This window comes from Hemiscyllium ocellatum, chromosome 16 (genome assembly GCF_020745735.1).
Source record: "Hemiscyllium ocellatum isolate sHemOce1 chromosome 16, sHemOce1.pat.X.cur, whole genome shotgun sequence".
In the NCBI taxonomy this organism is placed as follows: Eukaryota; Metazoa; Chordata; class Chondrichthyes; order Orectolobiformes; family Hemiscylliidae; genus Hemiscyllium; species Hemiscyllium ocellatum.
The window spans coordinates 34,550,722-34,567,518 of NC_083416.1; the positions used below are offsets into that span (position 1 = coordinate 34,550,722).

Consider the following 16,797-nt stretch of genomic DNA (forward strand, 5'->3'; position numbering starts at 1 on the left):
TTTTAAAGGCAATTGGTAATGCCACCCAATGATAGCTATTAATTTTTAAGTACAGCACCTAAAATTCTGAAGAAAGTCGTTCAATAGGGCTACAACTTCAAATATATTTATTTTGATATTCAACAAAAAATATACCTTTGATGATACTTATGTCAGAATCTGTGGCTGAAGCAAAGATGGAAAACTTGCCAACCGTATCAAGTGCACTCTATAAATGCAACAAAAGAAGTCTACACATTACCTTCATTCTATGTGGTGATATTCTGCTCTACGTTCAAGGCCGTTTCCATTGCTGCAGTGTTCATCCTCCAGAGCTACAGTGCTTCATCTCAGACTCACAACTGACCAGAGATGCAGCACTGCACCTCTGGCTGATTCACATATGAGGCCTCAATCTCCAGTGTTCATTGTAGAGGCCTACAATGGGGAAATTTAGTTTTTCAGTTGTTAAGTAAGAGATTCAGGTGGTGGGTGGAGATTTTTAAATAAAAAAATAAACTGCTGTCAACATCTGCTTTTAATACAAAATCTCCTATTACTCCCTGGCATCAACCAAATCCCCCCAAAAAATTCAACAATTCTTAATTCCTCTTGTAGACTCAATGATCATGAAAGCGAAAATGCACCCATTGAACATAAAGAAGGGGAAATTTAAATTATCTAGCATATGCAAGAGAAAATGAATTATTTGAGTTCCATTTCCCTTGCGAAAACCAGGCAGATGAGTAATTAATATTACTCAGTTCATTCATCAATTTTGGAGTTGGCAGATCCTTTTTAACATATGCATTGGTAATGCCATTAGCACCCAATTGCATATTTTTCATTAGGAGCAATTGATGAAAGAAGCAGTGAAGAGACCAGAAAAAGCAACCTTTTTTTCAAAAAAAAACTTCTCTTGTGTAACAGTGAGAAACAGAAGCATTTCTCCCGTTCCACCAGGTTTGCACTGCTACAATCATCCAGAAAATACTATCACAAAACAGAAAATTCAACTTTTAAAATGAAAGCACACTTCTCTTTGTTTTTTTTTTGACATTAACTAATTTGTGCATTTAAATAAGTAATTCATCAATTAACTAAATAGCCAAATAAAATCCTCTACCATAAATATTGGACGACTGGATAAATTATTGGATAATTTTAAAACACTGCTACAATTTAATCTGACTGATAAATGCCTCTTGTTGTTGATATTAATTAGAACCACATTTTAATTTTTCATTTCTTAAGCATTGTGAGACACAATATTTTCAACAATAAATTAACCTTGCCATGTACTTGACCTACTTTATATGTAAAATTATTACCTGTGAAGACACTACAAAATCAATGTTTAATTCACTTAAAATGCAATCTGTTATGTGTTATATTCAAAACCGTTTCCTGTTCAAAAATAGACAAGTGCTTAGGGTTTAAGAGGTTGAAGGCAGATCGTGGAAAAATGAAGTTAGCTATTAGTTGGATCTTTGTTCCCAGAGTTTCAAACTTGTTGACCTTTTGACCTGGTGATGTACATTGGCTGTCCTCTTAGTCCCAGTTCCTTGCTCAATAATGCACGACTGTGGTTGGGCACACCTTTAAAGAAAAGGAAATCATGAATTTCCATTCCTCACCAAACTGGGAAGAAAAGTATAGATTCGATCAGAGTTGCGAAGAAAAATAATTATGTTTTACGTACTATTCACTTGAACAGCAGTATCAATTTGGAAGTCAATATCTGGGACAGAGTCATAAAGTGTCAGTAAGTTAGTTCCGTTTTATCCATACATATTAAATGAAGGAGAGATCGAATATTAATTTATGAAGAAATAAGTACAATATTTCATTCAGACAATAGTTTGGTCTATAAAATAGTTTGCATTTCAGATCAAATAATATTCCTGAAATTGCTGGAAAAACTCAGCAGGTCTGGCAGCATCTGTGGAGGGAAATCAGAGCTAACATTTCGGTCTAGTGACCCTTTCTCAATCTTTGTTTCTGATTTACAGCTTCCATAGTTTTGATTTAATATTCCTGAATAATCAACTTTATTTTTCAATTATTGACTGGTATTCAATTGAACACATAATCAGAGTTAATCTAGACAACCTCATCTATGTAAATCCTTTGTCTTTCACCATCCTTCTTACCCATTTCATTTTCTGTATAAATCCCAAGTTCTCTCCACTTATTGTCTTGATGCAGTTTCTTCCTTCCATTCCCACACTCCTGTGTCACATAGACTTTTGACTCATGAGGGCATGACACCAGTTTTCCCACACGTGGGATTTAGGATTTCTCCCAGGAGTTAGCAAGTTTATGACCAGCTCTTTACGATGTTTTGTTAACCCTTCAGGAACAATCTTTTCCAAAACGCTAGCTGATTTAAAAACATTGCTATTCTCATGACTGTCAGCTTCACAGCAGATGTGGATCTTTTATAGTTAAAGTAGGTTTGATTATTAGACTCCTGATTTAAAACTTGATGCAGACCCAGGTAATCATTATTATAAACACTAATCGTTTCAGCGAGAAAACCCAGCCTCACAATACATATCATATGTAACAATGTATGGAAACTCATTAGCAGGGAAGATTAGTTTTTCAGTTATGAAGTTTATTAATGATCAGAACCTGCAGCACAGTTTGCCATTTCGCCTGTCATCATTCGAATTGCATTAATCCATTTCCATTGCTCTATCTCCATAGTTCAGCAAATATTACTTTTTCATACATTTTTCCAATTCAATTTTGAAAAGTTATGATGGAATCTGCTTCAGTACCCTTTCATTCAGTGCATTCTAGATCATAAAAGCTAGCTGCTTATTTCACTCTCTCAAGTTGACTCTGATCCTTTTGACGAAGACCTTAAATCCATTTCTTTACTGATGCTTCTAAAACTGGAAACAGTTTCTCCTAATTTACTACATCAAAATTACTTCAACATTTTGAACACCTTTACTAAATCGCCCCTTAATCTTCTGAAGTAGAAACCCTCATTGTTACAACTGAGATTAATTTAATAAATCACCTATGCATCCTGTCAAAGGTGTTGACATCCTTCTTAGTTATTTATATTCTGCTGGAATTTTTTAGATGACAGGAAATAGAGTTGTCAAGTTACATAATGTATAAAAATATGTGATTTTATTTACCACTAGTGAAAACTCAAGGTCCTGTAGTGGAAGTTAATTGCTTTTCATGTATATTTTGTTTGCTATTTAACTAACACCTAATGTGTGGTATACATTTTCACATGAAACTGGCACCAAATCACCGATATAATACATTTTCTTCTGTACTGTGTGGTCTTCAGGTATAGCACATGTGCATATACTTATACCAAACATGCATTTTTATAGTTGAAACAACATTATGGATATAATCCTAATATTTGCATACTTTATCAATTGAGCTGGGCTCATTAGATGTAAACATAAGATGTGATGTTCTCATGAGTAACCAATCTCTAATATTTAGACTTATTGCTGATCAATGTTGACTAAAATTTTAATTTAAAACAAACCTTCAGGTTTGTAAGGCTGTTGTACTTCTTAAGTGAAATTAATATATTTTGTCTTTTTTTCTATTACTTAATGTATAGCTACCAAAACTAAGCCACTTCACATCACATAAGTGCTGTTTTTATCTTTCTTTGAATAATTCTCTCATTTAGTTTAAAAGATTTAACCATTTACAAAAATGAATTGAATATTTAAGCTGTTGCAGCTGTTCGTTCAACAGTATAAATATTTATGACCTTTAAAGGAGCTTTACATTATAGTTGACCATCCTGATATATATTACATACATATATGCTTGAAAAGAATTGCATGTTAAACAATTTGTGTGTGGCCATATTGGACATTGTTAACAGAGATCTTGACTGGCCAATTGCCAAAGCACCTTAAAAAAGGTACTAAAACAGAAAACCCTGGAAAGACTTAAAAGGTCTGACAGCATCTGGGGAGAGAGGAAGAGTTAATGACTTAAGTCATCCGATAAATTGCTTCTTTGGTAACAACTCATACTCAGGAGCGAAACACATGAGAATCACACAGATGGGGCTGGACCTGGAGAGAAATCTGAAGGGTTGTTATTGAAATGAAAGGCTGATGAATCCCAAGTTGGGTCACTTACTGGATGTGAGTGAGCAATGTAAAGAGCTACCTACCATGTGTGGCTTTGGGACAAAGGAAGCTGAAGAAAGGAGGTTCACAGAGCCAAGTTGGGGATGCTTCTTGGATCTTCCCAGTGGGTAAATGTCCCACACTCTAAGCCTTCTTTCTTCAGCTCCCTCTGTCCCAAAACCATTCTGTCACAGGCTCAGAGCTCCAGTCATATACCATCTTGCAGAGGGCACCCCCCACCCCCTCCCCCAACCTGGTAATGTTTTCAGAAATAATATTGATTATTTATGAGTCTTTTGAGGATGTCTCCATATCGATGTACCATCACATTATTCTGCATTTTGCTGCAGCATCTCCTCCTTAAGGTGGAGTTGCTGCAGGACAATTCAATGATCTCTCCTGACAATCTGAAATGTTGGGTGGGTCTTACATTTTGTTGGTTAAGTGTCAGTTTTATTGTGTTTTACAGATGTTCTGATCATTAAGGTCTAAGACTATTTTGCTGCATCATACTCAACTTGCCTCATTAACTACTATTCCTGCCCTTTATGCACCTCTCTCCATTCTAGGTTTTGCTGTAACCACAACTGGCATACTTGACACTGGGTCCCATCTTTGAAAGCCTGTGTGCACTGAGAGACTGATAGTTCAAAAATGCCCTGAACAGTTTTGCCCCAGGTATGGTAGAAGAGAAAACTGGTGCCTCAATTTGCAGACAAAAACCTAGAGGTCATGTTGGACAAGGTGGTGCAGAGACAAAACTTTGTTTTCCCTCAGGTCCATTGGTGGATGCCATGATACCAGACCATGCCAGCCTGGTCTGAGGTTGCCACACGGGTCACTGCAGCCTCAGCTGTCAGAAGGATTGCAGATGCCAATAGAAGGTCAATGATTTTCTCCATTCTGCCAGAATAATCACTATTATATTCCTTCTGCTACCTTACACTCACTCGATTTCTGCTACTGTATCCACGTCTCTCTGAGGCTGCTCTACCACTCCCATTGTTTCATGCACCATTTTTCCTCACTCATATTGCCCACTTCAAACCCCAACACCACTAATCCTGCATGCCCTCTGCACTCACATGAGACACCGCTCCATGTATTCCAAAAGTAACATCCACTCCACCCAAATTCATCTCCCTTTAATACCTGCCTCTTTCTCATGACAGAGGGAAAACAGCCCACAATAGGACAGAAAAAAAGAATCAAGATAGGTAGTGAACTTCCTGACGTTCAGCTCTTCATTCTTTATGAGAGGAGAATCTTGACTTTGGTCATTGTGAGTGCTGACTGATTCCATCCAAACCCTTAGTCTGGTATTGCAGGCTGACCTTGACTTACTGTGCAAAGATCAGTGACTGAAGGCTATATCTGCCTTGGCTTGACTAAGGCCTACTGAAAAGCATGATTAGCTTCCTGGCTTTGGGTCTGTGCTAAAACAGCAAGGCCATACAGCAGCATTGGCATTGAGCCTGATAGCTCTGGCTGAGGGCTATGAGGCAAAACAACAGGGCAAAACAATATGGTGAGCATCCTGGTAGACTCAAATTGAATGTACAGTAAGAGACCATACAAACAGACCCAAAATGCAGCTTGTTCCAGTCCATGATCTGGGTGTGTGTCCTTGCTGCAGCATTGCAACAGTACTTGCTGTTGGATTCCGATGTCCAACGTTAAAGGAGAGAAACTTACTGTAAGTGGATTGGAGATGTGCTATGAGGTAAAATTTACACATTAATGAGGTGAGTTAATTAACAAGCAATAATCCCCATTAATAGCCACCTTGATGTTGCCTAACAAGCATTCTGACACCCCAGAACTTAGTTAAAAGATGCAGCGAGCTATTCTGAGAGATAGGCCTGACTGGATTTCTCATGCAATTATTAGACATTTCTCGCCATCGCCCATGTCATTGAGGTCAAAATTCTTTATCTTTGTTCTCCTCTCTCCACCAATGCAACCTTACCTGCTTGGCATTTGCAACATTTTCTTTTGATTATATTTTAGATTTCTATATTTTGATTTCATAAAAGTGTGGTTTTCTAAAGAAACATAGCCTCCAAACAGCAATCAGCAGTAGTTTCCCAGCATGGGAGAAATTCCAAAAAAACGTTACTTATCCATCTCATTGAAGTTACATGTTCTTCCATTATTTATTAACAAAAAAGTGCCCAACACATTTCTTTTGAAAAGAGCTATCAATCAGGGAGTCATGAATTTTTAATACCTGGTCACGTTATCATTTCAAGCCTCACCTGATTGCTGAATTCAGCTTATTGGAATGCAACTAACTCAATTGTGTGCAAGCTGATGAGATCCATAAAGCAAACATATTTTTCAAAGAAGTAGTATTTTCAATCAAGCACCATCCTTCTGCAGAAATCAAACCCATGATAATTTAAAATCCACAAATCAGACCACTTTTAAAGTCAAGTTCAAGTTTAGACTATGTCTATTCTCCTCAAGGCAATGTATTACATTACTGTGGGGCTGCAACGAGTATAAAATCTGAAAGCACAATATACAAGAACATTTGACTGTTTGATTTAACCATTGATGGGTGCAGAATTGATCCTTGAATCACTGGTCAAGCAAGCATCTTGTGAGATCCACTCCTTGATCTAACTTTTAAATGAGAAAGTACAGGAATTATTATGGATCATTGATGCATACATATGATCTAAGACTAAAACGTTTTGAGAAAAGATACAACTAATTGAAGCTCGCTACTTCTGGTGAAAAAAGAATGATAACACCAACTTCTTGATAAAATTAGCCAACTAATTTCCAGAAAATTACACTAAGTGGGGTAAAGATATTTTGCATTGGAAATTATTTTTAGTTTTTGTGCCAGGTACAGCATGAGTCACAGTTAGTTATCAGTGGACAATACAGTTTAAAGTAGCTGCAAAATAATGAACTTTGGGAAGGAGGCCATAGACTCAGTATTGTCAACAGAACTGTCCATAACTTTGAACCTGTAGATTTTGTGTGCATTATCACTATAATTTCTCAGTGGTTATATGTTGCAGTTATTCAGAAATTTAGTCGATTTGAATTGAACTACAGCTATATAAAATATGCTTTGTTTTGCAGATTTTGGTTTCACTCACGTCCACTGCCCTTGTACTTCTACATCTAGAGATTGTAGGTTTGGAATGTGCTGTCAAAGATATTGTGTTGAGTTGTAGCAAGTCTCTAGGACCAACAAGACCTTTCTTGTTGCTCTTTTGATTTATTTCTCTCTTAATTTGAGCCATTAACTTTTAAAACAATACTTGGCCATCTGTTTAAAAGGAGACATGTTATTATATAAAATTATCCAAAAGATCCTAGATATAGAAGTCAATTTGGTGCCATGAAGCAATCAGAATGGAGGGGAAGGATGAAAGTTGCTTTGGTTATTAACGCTATTGTACACACATTCATTGAGGGCATGTCTTCAACTCCATCATTGTGAACTCTGATCATTATCATTATAATATAATAGCATTACATTATAATAGCAGAATCTGATTGTTAACAAATTTGTTAAAATCCTAAACCATTTCTTCTTCAGTATGCTGGTTTTCAATGCAGAGTGATGCCAACAGCATGGATTCAATTCCTGCATTAACTGAGGTTACCATGGAGGACTTTTCTTCTTAACCGTTCCCTTTACCTGAGGTGTGGTGACACTCAGGTTAAACTACTACCAGTCATCCCGCTCGAATGAGAGAGCAGACCTATCCAATTTATTACCACAACGTCTCTTAATTTAAATATCTTAGTTTGTGCTTAACAATTTTACACTTATACGTTATCAGCTTTTGAAGCACTTTTTGTTTATTCTGAGATGAGTGAATTTAAAACCAACATCCTTGATTTGAGAGGTCCTTTTATCTTGAAGTTATATAATTTCCTGCTTTGGTTCTGAGTGATATTATACATATCTTACATGTATAAAAAAAAGTTGTCCCTGTCTCTCGGTCTTCCTGCTTAGATTAAAGTAGGAATTTAAGCAGTGTGCTATTCTAATGGTGTAGCTTTTACACAATTTCAGACACCAAAATGGTGTCCACTTGAAAGTATCAGGATAAGGGCATGATAAATGTCGTGTTTTTATAAACAACTGTCAGAATGTTGTGGCAGATCAGACTTTAATATCTCACAGTTTTGTAAATGAACAACTTGATTATTCATTGTTGTACTTTTCACATGCTATTACTTGACCATTAAATGCTGGTACTCATCATGTAAATAATTGATAAAAGACAGTCATTATTATAAATGGCATTTATGAACATAGTGTCCTGGAATGACACAAAGTTATACTGTTTCATCATATTGTTACATCTGCAATAGCATGTATTTGATTAATTCATTCAATCAATGTCTGAATGCATTTCATTCAATTACTTTGGTGTTAAGTTTAAAAAATGTTCTGCAGCATCCATTTAAAAGCTGTTTTTATCTATTTGAAGATATTTCAGCTGCATTTTATTCAGAGAACACAATAGGGGTTGCTTTTAACTTCAATGGAATATTACATACATGGCAGGGTAAATATTAGGTGGTTAATTCCCTAATTGAATGGCAAGGGCAGGTAAAGGGACAGATTTATACACTTCATAATCATATACAAAATGTCTGAAATTGTTACAATTGTCATACAATCATAGAAGTTTTAAACTTACAGACTTTTGTCAGGGAGGTAGAATAAATGGTTTCCTATATTAAATATCCTATGTTTGCACAATGTGATCAATTTATGTCTGCTGATTTACAACAAGTGACAACACACTGCTTTATTATATACTGCAGAATGAGTACGAACATTTTGTTTCTTAATTATGTGTAAATTGAGAAAATAATAATTTGTATTATGTTGTCTGAATACATCACTTCTACTTATTTCACAAAAAAAATGTTTTCCCATGATCAAAGAAATGATCATGGGAAAATTTGTAGTTGAACAATGGTAATTAACACGAGAATCTCAGCAGGTCCATTGTTTACCAGCAGCAGATCTCAGTAATTTTGTGCTCCTTTTCACTTTGAAATGTGGACAATCTACAACAGGCACTTCAAAATACAAGAGAGGTACCACCAATTGTGATTATATAGGATCATTCAAATGTAATGGCAAAAAGGAAAGTGGTCCAAGACCAGTGTCCTCTCACAAGCCAAATTGACAAGATGCTAATCTCTTAGCTTCTCTGGACTGGTCATGTTGTCTATATGACTGACACCAGATTCCTGAACCAATTATTCAACTTGGAACTTAGCCACAACAGGAGACACCCAGACAAGCAGCAGACACCCAGACAAGCAGCAGACACGTTTTAGCAATGTCTTTCAAGCATGCCCAAATAGGTGAAACACTTCCACCAGTTCACTGAAGATCTTGGCTTGTGAGCAACCAAACTGGAGAAGACTCGGTCATGAAAGCACCAATCACATTGAGCCTTTGATGGGAACGTGCGGAGGCAACGTCAAGATGGCTGAGGGAATACACAGAATCCCAAACAACCCATCTACTCCATACTTCAAGCATCTGTCTGAAAGTGGCAGAATCTGTAGCTCACATCTTATACTTATCAGCCATTTCACAACTCAGCAAACTGATTGTAAGTAAGTTGGATTCTGAGGGTTTGCTAAGGAAATGATTGCTAGAATGCATCATTTGATGGCTACGCTAAAAGGACATTAAAACAAATAGCTCTTTCCCCTCACAAATAAACCTGAAACAAGTCTTATTTAGAAATCATTGAGTATCAGAATGTTAATGCATCTATGGATAGAAAGATTCAGATGAAGCATTTAAAAGCAAGCTTTTGAGTATTTCTTCAAATACCAGAAGAAATGCAATTTGTTTATGTAATTTCATAATTATGTTTTCATGTATGAAAAGCAAAGAAGTGCAGGCTGCAGATTCTATTTACATTGAACTTTTAAGAGACATGCACTGTCTACTTTGAGGATGTTTGTTGAGGCTTGTGGGATTCAGGATTTATAAACCCTGCGCAGTGAGAGGAAACAGCAGCTGTCATTGAAGCCCAACCTTTGTCATATACAAACCCAGACATAGTAAATTTCAGTACCAAGAAAGGAAATGCTTTACTCTTTGACTGCCCAAGAGTTCATGTTATTCTTAATTCCAGTCTCCCATTCCAGTCCCCTTTACTGCTTTCCCAAGTGCACATGTGTATTCTGTTTATAAAACTGGGGCTGAGGTATGTCATGTCATTGTTGTGATTATAACAGTATGTGGATAGACTCCACACAAATAATTTGAGATTTTTAAAACTATTTGAATAAAGCTTTCTAATAATTGGATTTTTTTACAGAAAGCATTTGATTAGATTTTGAAAAAGGTGACAGAACACAAATCCTATTTTATGTACTTTATTACAACATTTAAACATAGCTTACTTAAGAACCAAATTAAAAAGTTGAAAGTTTATTAAAAATGTAACATAAATATTTAATTGTATGTTTATGAGAAGGGACTATGTACTTTGCTATATTTACTTTGAATTATTATGAAGATGAGAAAAACTCATTACTTTGTTTTAGAATCAGTTCAATCAACAGCATTCTATTACTGAAATAAATTCATCTTTTATTCTGTTAATGTTGCAATGTCATCATCAATCTACAAACAATATTGAAAATATTTGAATTTATTGACCACATTAGCACTAGATGTTAATGATAAAAAGAAGAGCTTATAGTTTCTTTTGAAAAAACTTAGTTAGAAAAATGAAATACTTTCAAGTATAATTCCTAGACTTTTCAGAGCACAATATTAATAACCTGCTAGTGATCAGAATTCCAGATTCTATATTTTTGGAGAGACTGGTTCTTGTTTGAAAGTATGTCTTTAAGCCTGGAAAAGCTGTGATATCTAATCATCTGTCAGTTACTGGGAAGTTCCCTTATAATTAAATGCAATTATCTCAGATAGTTAAGAATGACTTTCCCTGTTTCTCAGAGGAAACCTCTCAAGGTTTTGGGTACGGTCACTGCAAACTATTTGGACATACATAATTGGTCTACTACATGTCTACTACTAGGGCGGCACGGTGGCACAGTGGTTAGCACTGCTGCCTCACAGCACCAGGGACCTGGGTTCAATTCCCGCCTCAGGCGACTGACTGTGTGGAGTTTGTACGTTCTCCCCGTGTCTGCGTGGGTTTCCTCCGGGTGCTCCGGTTTCCTCCCCCAGTCCAAAGATGTGCGGGTCAGGTGAATTGACCATGCTAAATTGCCCGTAGTGTTAGGTAAGGGGTATATGTAGGGGTATGGGTGGGTTGCGCTTCAGCGGGTCGGTGTGGACTTGTTGGGCCGAAGGGCCTGTTTCCACACTGTAAGTAATCTAATCTAAACAAATGTCAATTATTGCCATAGTGGATATAGATTATTGTAAATTTAACATGTCTTGATGAGCATTATTAATTTCTTTAGTTACTTGCACATTTTAATAAAGTAGTCTCTGCTTTACCTGAGATATATACAATATGCCAAAGTTTAATAAATCTCTTGCAATAACATTCATTGAGCAATACACAAACTTGAACATATTTATGTAATTTAATATTCAGAAAAGGCCTGATAGATAAGGGAACTCTTTCATTGTTGAGTAAGAATCATAGAATCCCTACAGTATGGAAATAGGTCCTTTGGCCCAACAAGTCCACACGCACCCTCCGAAGTGACCCACACCCGACCTTTTTATCGTATATATTTCCCCTAACTAATGCACCTTACCTACATATCCCTGAACTCTATGGGAAATTTAGCATGGCGAATTCACCTAACCTGCACATTTTTGAATTATGTGAGGAAACCGGAGCACCTGGAGGACATGGGGAGAATGTGCAAACTCCACACAGTCGCCCAAGTACGAATCAAACCCAGATCCCTGGTGCTGTGAGGCAGAAGTGCTAACCACTGAGCCATCGTGTGGCCCTAAAGTAAGATAAACATTATTTGAGTGAATATGAATGATACATGAGCAATTAATCGAAGGATTTTTTAAACAAACTAAAATATCTACTTTTCCAATCGTTTCAATGTTTTTAAAGAAATAAGGTGAGAAAGTTTACTATCCATGTTGAATAATTGTAGTAACAGAATAAATTAACATCCTACCAATACTATATTATATGTTGGGAAGCTGCATTCTGCTTTTCATTGTAGATTTTTAAAAATACTTCAAATAAAAACAATGCTTCACCCACATAAAATGTCATCCAATAATTTCATTATAGTTATATTACAAAAAAAAACCAAAGTGGACTTTCAATTGGGGAATCCACAGGCATCTTCATGTTTTTAGGATTGAAATCACCAAAACTTTCTACAACTTCATTGTTGCTTAATTAGCACAGAGAACTGCATGCTTTATGTGAAGTATTAAATCTTGTTGATCATAAGACTCATGAATTGCATCACTGTGTTTTGCTTCAAATCACTTCTTGTGTGCAACTGCGCTTGCCAATATCAATTATCTCTAGAGCCCTTAGTCCCAAAAGAAACAACACAAAAATCTTGAGATGGTGAATGGCCAAAGTTCATTTGTGCTGCAAACAATTTAAAATTTTAATTAATAATGGAGGTAACATTTCTGTGACCTTCTTTCATTCGGTTAATGGCAAAATATCTGCAGGTGGAAGATAACTCCTCCCTATTTATTTTTCTCCTCATTGACTCTAGAATCATGCACCTGTAAGTAATGGAATCTTCAATATACCTTTACTTGTTAACGACTGAAACTGTAATCTCTCTCAGATATGGACCCCACTTGAAAAGGAAACTGTTTCAGACTTCTATGTTCAAGTAAATCCAACAGCATATATATGCTCCTCTTTATTTAAGCTTATCAAGTACAGCAAGATCGTTGTCGAAAGGAATAATTTCATAATAGTGTAACATATTACCTACTACAACTTTGAATTTTAACATCCTATGTTATATTCAGATAGTGAAGGATGTAAATACAAAACTGGGATTAAGTTTTTATTTACAGAAATACAAATTACACATCATGCAACTCCAAACAATAACAACACATTCAGCCTGATTCTATAAATACAAACACTCCAAATCTCCAGTTAATGGCCACTAATGAATACAGGTAAAGCCAAATAATATGCAGTTAACATGGGAGGCAACCGTCTAAGAATTACAACCTGGTTAGTGAGCAATAGTCAATAGTGAGCAGTCTACATCTGCAGTATTGACGGTTATTGTGGCACAGTGGTAGTGGTTTCTGCATCTGGATTCACTGTCTGTGCCACAGATGTGTCACAACATGTCTGAAAAGGATGATTCAAAATGCTTACATTTGCATAATTAATTTTCTGGATTATCTATTATTTCTTGCGGTAGGTTTAGACATGTTCACAGTTAAACTCTGCTGACTGAGTTTAGGAGATGAGGCTGGAGAAGCAGGATATTTCAGTCTTGTTTCTGAGAGCGAGATATGCTGTCCCACTGCAAGTGACTGCATACTGAATTAGAAATGCTTTTTTTTTTACCTTTGTCAATAAATAGGTCAGTCAATGATAACTGCCTTTCAATAACTAATATTGTTAATATCACTGAGCCAATTGCGCAGTCCAGTTATTTTTTATTTAATCAGAGTGACAAGGTTAGAGCCTCATCACTTTTCATCTGTTACATTTAGTTTCCCAAGGTTTACACAAAACTTGTCAATTACAGCTGGATAAACGTGAAATGCTTCTTACACATGTTACTTCATATGTAACTCTGCTGGATAATTAAGGGGAGATCAACAGTTCACCATCTGAGAGTAGGTGTTTATTCTTTTCTGTTTGTGGTTTGTACGTATCTATTTATTTTATAGCATTTATCACTTTGTAATTTCTCAATTACCAAATGCTGTTTCCAACAGTTAAGCAAAGTCTATTGCTTGTTAGGTAATTGATTTTTAATGTTACAAAATAATTTTCAAACAAACAAATAAGTCTTTGCAGCTTCAAATGCTGTTCATGAGACTCACTCTGCATCAATGTAACATCCATGTGCAACAAAGCTGAGGATTTGCTTGTGACATTACAGTTATACAGGAAAATTAATCATTGACAATTGGTTGCAGGATCAAAATGGCAGTCAGCAGGGAATTTAAATGTGTCAAGGGAAATACCTGCAGGACTGCAAATGAGACCTTAGCATGGGAAGAGAATTAATTTAAGACAAAAGAAGTAGAACTAAATGCTTAATTTTGCATGAAGCAGAACTGAACTTAAGACTACAAGTTTGAGCAGTTACTCCAATGATCATATTATGCAAGACATGAAAGCTCAAGAAAGCCATCATGGGATATGTTGTCCACTGATTTGAGGCACATTTGGATATGTAATCCTGTATATCATGACAAAGTTTAATTCAATTTAATTTCATTGTTATAAACCGATGAATATAGTAGAACAGTAAGTTTTTATCGCAGATTCATCGCATCAAAACTTAAAGTATTGTGATTATGAAAGTAGACAAACAGAACTATGGGGAAAGTTTTTTATAATAAGTTTGTTCTAATAGTTTGGAGTGATGTTTTAACTTAGTGCTGACTTGCCCTTTGCTAAATCAAAAAGTAAATAATTTGCACCCCACATCAGGCAAGGCCTGAGTGAAGTTTGAAAACTCAACTCTAAACATTGATCAATTTTTACATTAAAATGGAATAAGTAATACAGTGAGGTATGCCCATTTTGGTTTGCAGGCCCCAATCTAGACATAATGGCAAACAGAGATTGGAGAAATGGCTCTGAATAATCTCTCAGGTCATTTCACCTCTCCGGCTTTGTTTGTGGCTTACGTCAGAGAAGCAACTCTAAAGATAATAGCAATGAAGCAGGCAACATGGAAAACCAAATAAACTATGTTTCCCTGTTAAGTAGCTCAATAATTCTCCTAGCTATGCCTTACATTAGTATTTGCCTTAGGGCAGAACATGGGAATATCGAAAGAGCAGATTATTACACAGACATCCAACGACTATAATCATTGAAGATAGTTGGTAATAATAGTAGTTAGTCAAATATGAGTTTTAAGGTGCACGGTATAAATGATTTGTGCTGGCAGCTTTGAAAGTATAATTTTCTCATTATTTGATCTGAGTTTTGCCAGTTGGACATATGCAAATATTCCTAATGTATTTTATGTGGTTGAGTTAAACAAACTGACCTTATATCAAGAAGAGCTAAAGTTTAGTTATGTTTCTTTTTCTTCCAGAGGGATTAACTTTGTTTTAAACAGCAGGGAAATTGACATTGTTTGGTCATAGGTGGATTGTATTGCTTTTGATGGCTTTCTATTTGCTTACTTTGCTGGTTTGCCCATGAAGCTTTCTGGATAACTTTGCACAGAAAGTACTAACTATTTAGTTATATTGTAGAAACATAGATACATAACTTAAAATTAGATAGAAAATTTTATAAATTGTCACAATCTAATAGAATACATTTTGATGAAACAACAAAAGCAATGGATAATGTTTTGCAATATAAACTTGATGAGAAGGAATGTTTCCCTGAATGTTTTCAGGTCCATGCCATTTTCTAAAAAGTACTGCCTACAACATGGGGAAATTAACTTGTTTAGTTAAGTCTACAATCAAGGTCTGAGAGTTGAATGAGACAAAGCACAAAACCAGATATCTAGTTTCATGCTGAAAAGCATTTTGAACTTAGTCAGAAATCAAAGAAATAAGTTCAACCAAGAAGTAGCAAATAAGCGTTCTAGAAAGCATTCCAAGAAGACCTGAGGTTTTAAATAGTTCTGAATATGTGTTATACAACTTATATTGCATTCCATGAAGACAACATTTTTCTACAGACCTACATCCTCTTGGTCACTAGTCAGACACTATACACAAGTACAAATTTAAATTGCTTTTTGACTCAGTTACTACTTTAGATTTTCAGATTCTTTGCTCCATGCCAAAGTTATTAACAGAATTGCAGAGTGTTCTGTATCTTAAATTCCCTGTGCAGCTCTGTAATTTCCAACATATCACATCTGTGACATGTTTTATTTGAAAAAAACAATTCCAGTGCCGAATAATATAAAATCAAACAATTTATGTTTAAAGGCACTCTTTTTCTTACTGTGTTACTTATTGAATTCATTTACCAGTTTCCTAATCGCAATCAATCTGCCAACTTAAAACATATAAGATGGAAATTTATGCTGAAATTTCTTCTGTTAAATTCCAATTATTTGTATGGCACGTAGCTAATATGCCGTACAATCCAAATGTACTGTATCAAGTTTTGATCCCTGATAAACAAATGCCTTTTCATTTACTGATTCTTTCCAAGCTTCAGTTTGACTTCCTTAAATAGGAATTATATTGGCACTCTTAATATACACGCTGCTTGTAAGTTACATTTTTGGATAACAAGACTGTGAAGTGCATGGATGTTGATACATTCCTGATAGGTAACAAATAAATATTTAATTCTCTTTCATGTTCATTGGATCAGAATTGAAAGCACTTACTGTTCTGGTTTATTAGTGCACATAATGAGTGAAAATTATTTTGAAAGTTATACAAAAAGCAATAAAACAGTCTGGTTCTGATATCAAGTCTGAATATTGATGATCTCATACAAAGTCTAATGTTAACTAAAAATACCATTACTTTTTCCATTCTCTGAAGGAAAATCAATTC

General features: G+C 35.5%; 1 long non-coding RNA gene across 1 annotated transcript in view; it reads right to left on the reverse strand.

The window, feature by feature from the left end:
* Positions 1–1,351: 1,351 nt before the first annotated feature.
* Positions 1,352–16,797, reverse strand: part of LOC132823186 (uncharacterized) — a 30,326-nt gene continuing 14,880 nt past the window's right edge. Inside the window, exon 2 of the long non-coding RNA XR_009645514.1 lies at positions 1,352–1,578. This is a non-coding gene — a long non-coding RNA (uncharacterized LOC132823186). The remainder of the gene's footprint in view (positions 1,579–16,797) is intronic.